Genomic DNA, 12,086 nt, shown 5'->3' on the forward strand with positions numbered 1-12,086 from the left:
AAAAAGTGCTTTGAGAGTGTAGGCAAGCATATTTGTAAAGGTGAATCATAGTGTGCTTGCTCTTTTAAATTACTTTCAACATGGTAACTCACCAACAATTCATGAGTAACCTTAGAAGTCATGGAATAAGAGGACGGATCCTCTTGCAGATTAAGAAGTTGTTAAGTAACAGGGAGCAGAGAGTAGGAATAAATGAACAGGTCTCTTCCTGGAGAGATGTAGGAAGTGGAGTCCCACAAGGACTGTTATTATTTATTCATAAACAATCTAGATTTAGGGGTGAGCAGTGAGGTGAAGTTTTCTGATCATGATATATTGTTCAGGGTCATTGTGGCAGCTGAGAAAAAGGCAAATTCTATTAGCCATGGCTGGAGGCAGTAATGCTTCTGAATACTAGTTGCTGGAAACCAGGAATGGGCGGAGTGCTGTTGAAAAACTGCCTCCCTTCTTTTCTCTCTCCTTTTTTTCCCATCTCCTTTTAGCATAATTAGTTCCATCAGCTTTTAATGAGAGTTAGCTGCTGCAGGAAATGTGTCAAGAAGATTTTAGCAAATAATTTGTCATCCCAATTATCCAAAAAATATGGTATAAATAAAAAAAGACAACCCCATTTGTTTTATGAACAAGAAACTTAAAGTTTGTCCAGTGGCGCTCATGCACACACATTTCTGAAATTAGTAATAAAGAATCAAACAAGGCTGGCCCTGAGCTTTGCTATTCTGGAGGGGTGGTCTTCAAAAAACAGCACTGAACATGCTCAGAACAGATATAATTGCTCGTGGGTGTAGCAGATAGGTAGACAAGCTAATGTGCTGGATTGCCACCTCAACAACAAAAGGGACGAGAAAATTGCATGAACTGGGCCAAGAGTCTAGTAATATACAGATTTACTATCACATTATTTTTCTGCCTGGTGACAGATGGGTAGGATCTCCTGGCTAATGCAATGCTTTGGGATGGAGCAGAAGGTTGACAGAAATGTTACCCTGTCTTGAATTTGCTTCCATGTTTACATTCATTCAAATTTTAATGCTCAGAACACCAGAAATTAATGACACAGAGTAAAGAGTAAAACCAACTTACAAGCGCTTTCCTATGCTCTAAGACTTTTATCCCCAGTGAATATATATGATTGCTGTCTATATATATATATATATATATATATATATATATATATATATTAAGATGAGAAGGGGGGGAATGTGCATTAGGGTATTACTTGGAATATTACTGATGAGAACCCTGTATAATGTGTTATTCCTTTGACTGTGAAAGGCAGGTAGCACATTTTATAATAACATAACATAATATAGTATTTATCCTCAGTGTTATTTTTTTCTCTTTTGCAATGGATAGTATCAGACTCTGAAGACATATAGGACCACTAGATGGCACTAACATACAGGGAAGCATGTTCTGCTGTCTGTACCTGCCTGTACTTTTTCTCTCTAAAAGTTTTCAAAACCTCAACAATGTAAGTGGATTGGTGCTTAAGCCAAAATGATATATTTTAAATTGAAACCATTGTAGTACTCCTCTCTTGTCTTTATTTGTTTTGACTAGTGTATGAACACATTCCTGCATGGAAAAATTCATCATCCACTGTTGACTGCTTACTAGTTTAAAGTGTTGTTTTTTTGGGACGGGGGTTGAGTGGGAGGAAATGTGTATACAGCACTTTGCTGTTGCTCGAATATTCCCTAAATCAGTGTTTCTCAACCAGTGTGCCTCCAGATGTTTTGAGACTACAACTCCCATCCCCTAGCTAGCAAGACCAGTGGTCAGGAATGATGGGAGTTGTAGTCCCAAAACATCTGGAGGCACACTGGTTGAGAAACACTGCCCTAAATAATCCAAGTGTATTGTTTCTGCTCAGGGCCTGATCCCCTAAAACTAAGGCCAGATATACTGAGGTGACAGTGTTGCCATGAGACAACCCTCAGGTACATTGTAGTGAGCAGGTCTACAAGGTGCCCACTTCTATTAATTTTTTTATATAAGAATTCATGGTGTCTCATGGTAGCATGAGCTTGGGCAATCCCTAATATGGGAGGAGAAAGTTGTAATCATAACACACACTTGCCAGGGAGTAAGTCCCACTGAACTCAATAGTATTTACGGTACTTATTCAATGGTGTTTACCATAAGAGTGCATGGTAACTTTTATATTAAAAGGAAACCTGTTGGATCAGGTCCATCCAAGTTAGTTGGGCATGAAAGGCAGTGGATGTGTCTGGTTGGTTGTATGTGGTGAGCTCCCATTGCTCTGTCCCAGTTTCTGCCAACCTAGTAGTTTGAAGGCACACCAGTGCAAGTAGCTAAGTAGGTACCACTGCGGTGGGAAGGTAAACAGCATTTCCGTGCACTCTGGTTTCCGTCATGGTGTTCTGTTGCACCAGAAGTGGTTTAGTTATGCTGGGCACATGACCCAGAAAGCTGCCTGTGGACAAACGCCGACTCCCTCGGCCTGAAGCGAGATGAGCGCCGCAACCCCATAGTTGCATTTGACTGGACTTAACAGTTCAATGGTCTGCTACCTTTACCTTTACCTTTACCAATACTTTGGCCACCTCATGAGAAGAGAAGACCCTGGAAAAGACCCTGATGTTGGGAAAGATTGAGGGCACTAGGAGAAGGGGATGACAGAGGAGGAGATGGTTGGACAGTGTTCTCGAAGTTACGAACATGAGTTTGACCAAACTGCGGGAGGCAGTGCAAGACAGGAGTGCCTGGCGTGCTATGGTCCATGGGGTCACGAAGAGTCGGACATGACTAAACAACAACAACAACATGTGGTAAGAAGGGGTTGTCTCAGTTAGCATGCCTGCTCTCTGGAACCTTCCTGGAGTGATGTGACTTAGGCCTGGGATGCTAAATTGATAATCTAGAAAAACAGAATGCTAGGCCTCAGGTAGTACTCTGGGTCAGACAACTGAGGTAGGAGAGATGGGATATACAAATAATAAATAAATAAATAGCTACTAGAGTGAAATTCACCTAGGGCACTTTGTCTCAGCCTTCAACACCCTCTCATCCTCTCTTGAATTTTAATTCACACGATTTATATCCCAGTCCCATCACATAAACATATAAAACAAATGCTATTAAAATCCATTTAAATATACAGAAAACCACAGAGAGGGAGGAGCAAACTGCTATTTAGAGAGGAGTGTCTTCAAATAGCTGGGGTGCTATTGCCAATATATTATTTAATTATAGATAAAAAAGTTATAAGTATAATACATATAAAAAGTCAAGTCCCAAACTACTATATTTATGCAGCATAATTTTGTAATGATCAACACCTGAGTATTTTCATAGTTTTACGTAATGCTATATATATCAGCTTATGAACCAGTTCCTTCAGGGAACCTGGAGTGTATATATGTGTACAATATGTTAGAATTGTTTGTATTCTTAGTGTAACAGTAAAACAACAACAATACACAACCCTCTTATCATCAAGATTGAGGAGTGAAATGGGAACTTAAATCCATGGGAGGTGATTTTCTGAAAATGATTTTCTGAAATGATTTTCAGAAAAATGCCATCCTTAAATGAGATTAATGCAATTGCAAATCATCATATGATCACCATCGTTGTCATCTCAGAATGGGAGGTGGCAACGCCAGCTAACTCTCTGTGAATGTGTCTCTAATGAATCTCTTTGTGTGTATGACTCACTCATTATGTGTTCTTGCACTGGATACTGGGTGTGTATTTTCAGCTTGATTTGACTGTGGTCAGTGGTTTTGTGTGTGGCTTGTAGCACAGTCTCGGCATCCTATCTGATTTCAGGGCACCAGCTGCCACTCTTGGAGCAAATTGACTCCGTTGATTCCGGTATCCTTTTTATAGCAGACTTTTGGCCAGAAATGCACAAGTTTAGAGTTCCTTTTTTAAACAGAGCACACACACACACACACATACACAGGGTTTTTATTTCCCAATCATCCTCTGTATTCATTTGGTTGCTTCTGTTAAACCTCTATTCTGTGTTCGTCATTTAGGATACTAAGAGAAACAACACAAAGGAAGAAAATGGAGACAAAGGGTTCACATCGGTTGTGTACACACATGGCTTTTTCACTGCACAGAGCCCAGGATCACACAGCAAACTTGAGCTAGCCTGGTAGGTTTTGCGCTCTCTCTCTCTCCCATGCAATATTGCAAATTGCATTCGAGAATTTGCTCAGTTTTTTTTTAAAAAGTTTGGCATGTGGCATGGGGAACTGCTGCTCAACAAAAACACAAGCTCTGTGGAGTTGCAGAAGTTGTTTCATAGCTCTTTGGATTTTGGCCACAGTTTGCAGAACAACAGGGCCAATTCACTGCTCTTCATAGTGGCAATAATCTGAGTGCAGCAGCATGTTGAATTTAGGGCATTTCCGAATAATTTCTTATTGCTGAGGTTGTTGCTGTTGCTGCAGCATTCATAGGAGTTTAATTTGTAACTCATAGTCCATATGTGTTCTCTGGCTGCTTAGCACTTTTGTCATACCACTACTGCAAATTCTGAGTTGTCAAACTGCTATATTTCAACAGAAATCCAAGGTGATGCATTCATTGTCATTGTAATGGTGATGATGCACTGTGATTGTTTACAAATCTTTAGTACATTGTGGACATAGATTCTGTGTATGACATAGTATTGCACTTGATCCACTTTCTGTGCTTGGTTGCATACTTCTGAAACACAACATACTCTTTTTGTGAAAATGTAAAGTTCTTTAAACAAACATTGTGAACTTCTTTTCTATTCCTTTGAACTTCCTAATTAAATTTCTGAATCATACAAACTTATGTTATTCAGAGCTCTGTCATGCAGGTATATCCTGAACACTGTTTCTCAACCGCTGTTCCGCGGCACACTAGTGTGCCGCGAGATGCTGGCTGGTGTGCCGCAACGTGCGGCGACGAGAAGGGCGATTGTCACGTGCCTGGCGGCCGCCAATACACAACGCTGACCCGCCGGAAAGGAAGCCGGCCGGGTCATGATGCGGGGCGAGCGCAGCTCTCAACAGCCACCACCACGGCCTCGGACGTGAGAGGCGGCCGGCGGGTGCTGCTGCTGCTGTTTGTCTCGCTCTCGCTGCTCTTGCTGGCGGCGCCCGGGGCTTGATCGGTGCGAGGCCGTGGGCCGACAAGCAGAACAGCCTCCGGAGGGCAGCCAGCAGCATCTACGAGGGAGTGAGCGGCCTCTTCGGCGAGGAGCACGTGCTGGCAGAGAAATCAGCGGCTTGTGAAGCCTTATTACAGGAGATTGCAACCTACACAGCAATTGGCAAGTGTTTCTTACAGTCATAATTCACTGAGATTTAGGACTTACCCCACAAACTAAACTTCTCTCTCTCTCTCTCTCTCTCTCTCTCTCTCTCTCTCTCTCTCTCTCTCTCTCTCTCTCTCTCTCTCTCTCTCTCTCTCTCTCGTCAATATAGGCACAGAGTTAAATTTTTTAACTTTTTTAATGGTGGTGTGCCTCGTGATTTTTTTCATGGAACAAGTGTGCCTTGGCCCAAAAAAGGTTGAGAAACACTGTTCTAGGACATTGGTCTCCAAAATGGTAGCTTGGAACCCACTACTAATTTTCAGCCTAAACCAAAGTGAGTCACAACAGCACCCCACTTTCCCAATATTGTGAGGATGGTGCAAACATGATAGTGTGGTATTGGAAGTGAGATGTCATTTTCATGTATTTTAGTATTCTGTTGGAAGCTGCCCAGAGTTGCTAAGGAAACCCAGCCAGATGGGTGGGGTATAAATAATGTATTATTATTATTATTATTATTATTATTATTATTATTATTATTTTATTACAAGTGTAGAACATGAAAAGCATTTAAAGACAGTTGAATTCAGTTCTCAAACAGGGACTCGGCTACTCTTTGGAAGAATTTACAGAACATTACTGAACATCATCTTCTGCTCCAGAGAGTCAAAAAATTGGCAAACAATCTGAATCAGTTTTATAGCCTGTTCAATAGTCAAGCATTATCAACTAGTGCTATTCAGTCAGCGCCAGAGACACCAACAACCACCTCAACCTGTTCTGAAGTCACTCCGCTGGTGATCTTGAAATAGTGTTCTGCACACTTTGTATAAAGTGCTTTTACACTGCAATGTAGCCGAAACAAAATTCCAAGGACTATATGTCAGTACTTGGCCAATAAACTATTATTCTATTCTATTCTGATCCATGGCTTGCCAACTTTTCAGGGGCAATGCAGCCATTTGGAATTTTAAAAATGTGATATGGGCAACCATCACAAAATGACTGTCACAGGGAAGTGGCATTACACAAAAGGGTGTGAACATGCCCCTTCCATCAACTGGAAAAAATATACACATCAGCTACTGACACATTTTCTCAGAATGAGAGAAACTCTTCGCACCTCTCCTTTGGTTGGAACAGGTGGGTGTCCACTCCATGCATCTCATGAAATGTGGCATGTTCAAGGGTGTGTGTGTTGATGTAGGAGAGGCTGAGCCAGTGCAAATAGGAAGCACAGTTTTTCATGTATTGTGGATTTTTGAGAGAATATTTACCAATAACTTTCATGAGTGTCTTAGGAAGTACAGGGGGACACACTGGTGCCCACGGCACCATGTTGGTAAGCCGAGGATAATCGCACAGGTTAAATTTAGTTGTGGAAGAGCAAAACGCAGTCAATCTCACCTTGAAGTGCACTGCTCAGAGAGTCTTGCTTTGCAATAGGCAGAACAGTAAATGCAGATTGATTGAACCCATTTGCTAAAAGGGTCACATGGCAGCCTTTAATGCCAGGATTTTTCTGTGAGACATGTTTTGTGTATCGTGGCATGCATTGGTAATTATCCAACACATATGCTGAAATAAATGGGCTTGACTTGGTGCTGGGTTGTGATCATTACATTTATATTGCCGGATATTTAAACTAAATAGGGTTGTGCCATTGTCTGTATTCCTAACAGGTTGAACTTTTTTTCATTTACTCAAGGGAGCCATATTTCAAGCACTAGATTGCTATTGCTGTCTTTATAGCATCTGTCCTCTATTTTTACCAAATCTATTTTATTGTGCCACAAAGTGCAATGAATGAAAGCATGATGTTTGCTGACCCTCAGTAAGGAATTTCAGAACAGCAAAAAGCCCTTGAAGATATTGGAAGGAACAATAATTTTTTAAAAAGGAGACAAGCAGTCATTGACAGTCTACAATGGCACTTGCAAGCTGTCTTTCACCTGAATTCTGGCAATTAGAGGAGGCTGGAGCCCATCAACACTGGTAGGCTGGAAGTAAGGGAGGGCAACAGCAGGTGGAGTCTGAGTCACAGGAAAGTGGAATCGGAGGCGGTGAGAGCAGGAGCAAACTCAATCTAGTTTTGTCCTGGTTGTCCTCAATGCTGTGTTTTACAAGGGCATAAATGAGAAGGGGTGGGTGGAGAGAGGAGGAGCTGACAGCCAGGTGTCTAGCTGTAGGTAAGAAAGTCAGCAAGTGGGGAATGGTTGAAAACAGACTAAGGTCAGTGGGGCAGTGTCCCATTTAACTTAATGGACCAAACTTCAATGCTGGCAATATTCAAACCCACTTGGACAAAGCGATCTTCTTTCTCATGCACATGCCAATAAAAGCTGGTTTCTGCTGATGTAAGATGAGACAACTCACTATTCAATGTGATTGTGAACTGTAAGAGCTGTTCGGCAGTGGAATTTGCTACCAAGGAGTGTGGTGGAGTCTCCTTCTTTGGAGGTCTTTCAGCAGAGGCTTGACAGGCATATGTCAAGAATGCTTTGATGGTGTTTCCTGCTCGGCAGGGGGGTGGACTGGATGGCCCTTGTGGTCTCTTCCAACTCTATGATTCTGTGATTCTATGATTGCAAGCAAAACACTGGCAGCCTTTAGTTGAAGTTATATGTGCAGCACTAAAGCGTGCAAACAGAACTGAATGGGGTTTGAATTGGTACACAGCTTTTCTTCAGAAATCTGCTCCAGGCAATGGGAAAACCAGAAAGAATTTGATTTTGAATCCCACCTGTGGGCTTTGAATATGTCTATTAGAGAAAAAAACAATATAGATGACCTTGATTGGGTTGGGCAGAGCTGAATTAACAAAGTCTTCTTGATAGGCATCGTCAAAGTTTATGCTCCTCTGTCACCAAATAAGCATCTGCTTTTTGCTGCTCCTGAATCTTCTAGCAGTAAAAACAAAGCTACTTAGGAGGCAGTATGACCATTCCTTTATAATTCAGTTTTTACGGTACTCCATACCTGTCATGTCGAAGCAGGCTAGATTCCAACAGCTGACAGTTTGGGCAGAATTCCAGTTTCCATCCCTGAAAAGGGAGTCTGGCTGGAAGTCCTAGGCTGCACAAAACCTGTTCCAGGACTCGCGAGTGAAGGCAGCTTCATAGCAACTCCACACTTCTATTTAGAGTTGCCATATGTCCTCTTTTTCCAGGACAACTCCTCTTTTTCATGGGTATGTAAAATGAGAGTATGTAAAATGATCAAAAGTAGAAGTAGGCAAATGTGTCCTCTTTTTTGTTCTTCAAAATATGGCAACCCTGTCCCAGAAGTTAGTGAGAAGAACAAGGGCAATTGGTGGCAATTAGCCTCTTCACTGTGCCCAACAAACTCCAGTTTAGTCAGCAAAGGACAGGGCAGCTAGAGTGCCAGAATTTCTTCGCCTCAGCCCTTTGCCTTCAGCTATTCCTGGGCATACGTTAAAACCCTATTCCGGCATTATGCCCTTAAAGGGCACATTTAAAGGCTGTTTGGTATAGGAGAGGGGGGTGATGCTCTGCAAGTGTAAAAGAAAGCTGCATATGAAGCAGCACCCCGTATCCTGCAAGCTCACCCCTCCACTCCACAACTGCTGGCGGATGGGATGATCCTGGGGCTGAGAAGTTGAAGAAGAGGAGGAGTTTGGATTTTATACCCCACTTTATCACTGCCCGAAGGAGTCTCAAAGCAGCTAACATTCTCCTTTCCCTTTGTCCCCCACAACAAACACTCTGTGAGGTGAGTGGGGCTGAGAGACTTCAAAGAAGTGTGACTAGCCCAAGGTCACCCAGCAGCTGCATGTGGAGGAGCGGAGACACGAACCTGGTTCCCCAGATTAGCACCACACTAGCTCTGCTGAGGAGGCATCAGGCACCAAGGAAGGTTTTCTCACCTTACCTACCTCTTCCTCCTGCCTCCTGCCCTGCCCCTTGAAAGCCACAAATCACCCTGGACCATTGATACTCACCCATATTGAAATCTGGCTATCTTAGCCCAGCTCATCTGGCACCCAGGTTTTCTCCAAAACACCTGATTTAGCTCAGGACTTGTTGTACAACCCTAATAAATACATTGATATTTATGTGCAGTGCTTTTTGCGGGGTACTCAAGGGTATGCTGTATCAGCACAGACACCCTGGTTAAAAGTGTGGCATTTACTGTAACAACTTCATGGTGAATACAGGCACTTTTTTTCTTAAAAAAAACCCAAGACAAGACAAGACAACTAAACACTGATTATGTAGCATAAGTCTTTCTGAATTATTGGACCTTATCAAACTGTTCCCTGCTACCAACATAAAGGTAAAGGGCCCCTGACAGTTAAGTCCAGTCGCAGACAACTCTGGGGTTGCGGCGCTCGTCTTGCTTTAAAGGCCGAGGGAACCGGCGTTTGTCCACAGACAGTTTTTCCTGTCTGCGGCCAGCATGACTAAGCCGCTTCTGGCGCAATGGAACACTGAAACGAGAGCAGCGCACGGAAACGCCATTTACCTTCCCACCGGAGCGGTACCTATTTATCTACTTGCACTTTGGGGCATGCTTTCGAAATGCTAGGTTGGCAGGAGCCGGGACCGAGCAACGGGAGCTCATCCTGTCGCGGGGATTCGAACCGCCAACCTTGGGATTGGCAAGCCAAAGAGGCTCAGTGGTTTAGACCACAGTGCCATCCCCACCAACATAGACTGGCAATAATCTAAACAATCTCAAGTTACAAGCCATAGACCTTGCCACTCTCTCCATGAATTATTTCTATAGACATTCATGTGAATTTAGTATCCCAACTTAACATTATCAAAGTTCACAGTTGTGAGGGAAATACTTCTGTGAGAAGGTTCACCTCTTCAGACCTTCCTCAGCTGTGTGGATAGTGGGAGGCCAGAGCTATTAGCTGAATCATGGCTCAACTCTTCCACTTGCCCCTGATTTTACTTATATGAAAGAATAAGACCGTAGTTCTACCTGGCGATTACTTTCTTCCTACTGGCACCACTTCAAATTTAGTACTTTTCAATTGAGTCAATTCACAAATTCAGCTGCAAATCAAACTAGGACAAATGATCTTTAGGAGAGTATAGCCTTCTGGCTAAACTGGCCCATCATTTTAATTTCCTGAAAAGTCAAGTCAGTATGTGTGTCATTTATCCTCTGTAACACCCTGTTCTGCACATTGTACATTGTAGAATACTAATACAATGTACTTCTTCGGTTTTAAACATCGGTTTTAAACAATACCTGTCATATTCAGCTGTTTTTACATCATAAGATCAATAAATCAATGATTAAAACCACAAATACAAGTGATATAAAGTGTATAATAACAATAAAAGTGTGTGAGAGGATTGTTTAAGTGACTATCCATCAATTAAATGGCTATTACTGGATTCTTACACAGTGCTCCATAGTCTATTAGAAGGCATAAACCCATGATAAAACTGCCATCTACAACACACAGTTTTGGTCCAGCAGGAGCTGACAAATACTTACAACTTATAATCCTCATAAATGACCCCTTATAAATAATGTACTTAGAACCATTTATAGTACACATCAGTCATTTCTACATGTTTATAATATAAACAAAATTTATGAACTCTTCTTAAAAAAATTGTTCTGACACACTTTTCATTGGCCAGAAGCCTTGAAATGGATATGAAGTACCTCTCAAATGCCAATTATTTAGGATAGCTTAGGAGTTGTCTCCACATGTATTAGAGAACATTTTATCTCACCATTTATTTTTCCTCTTGGAACTGCCTGCATTCGCAATGTAGTTTCAGATATCCTACAAGTTTCTCTTAGGCTATGTACTTTGTTTATTTATAAACACATTTCAGTTCTGTAAGGGAGCATGGAACAAAATAGCCTAATGCCTAAAAATTCACAGTTCCTCATAAGAATCTTCCACAATGTTCTCCAGCTGTCTATAAACAGTTTTATTCCACTATTTGTAGGAAATGTCTTGCCCTCCATTTTCCATTTTGTTGCTTGCTTCATTTTTGTTTCTGACTGAGAGCCTTCCGTTGTGCTTATCTGTTGTTCAATATTTACTTATTTACTTATTGATTTCTAAACTGCTTTTTATAAGGTGGTGTATAAAATGATCACCATAGGTAGCACCATATAATACAAAGTCTTCAAATCCATTCAAAAACAGCTTTAAAAGGCCATAGAACTCAATAGGACCAAATAAATAATATGTACACACATTGCTAGGTCAAATTAAACTTGTATGTGTAAACCTGCTAGAGGTTGTATTTTCATAGCACCTCATATCATGTCAAAGGCAATATCTTTCAATGGAGATGATTCATAAATTTAGCTGTCAATCATCAACTGACGAGAAAGGTTGTAAATGAATTTGTGAAACAGCATTGAGTCCAGGAATTGAGAAAAATAAAATTTTCCAGCTGCCACAGGCTATTCAACTCATTGTTCTTCTTTGACAAATAAAGCAAATCTCTCCAAGTATAGACAGCATTTATCAAAAAGTAAAATACTTCTATATTTCCCCCTGGAGTTCTTTGGCATATCCATAATGGCAGCAGTGGGGTTTTTTTATTGATATATTTTAGTTATTGAAGGCTGCAGTCCTATATTTCCTGGGAGGGTATCCTAGTAGCTACAGAAGTTGAGATCAGATCCATTGACAGATCCATTTCTTCTTTGTGTCTATGGAGAAAGCACCTTTTTAAAGGCGTTTAATTTACTGAGACAATGTTTTTCTACAATGTGTATGAGTTTACTGTGTGTGTATGTGCTATGTAAAGTTATACGAAGGGTTAAGTTTCAAATAGTAAGTATTCATTGGTGGCTGGTCAGTTGA

The sequence above is a fragment of the Zootoca vivipara genome, chromosome Z1 (genome assembly GCF_965207765.1).
Source record: "Zootoca vivipara chromosome Z1, rZooViv2.hap1.1, whole genome shotgun sequence".
NCBI classification, from domain to species: domain Eukaryota; kingdom Metazoa; phylum Chordata; class Lepidosauria; order Squamata; family Lacertidae; genus Zootoca; species Zootoca vivipara.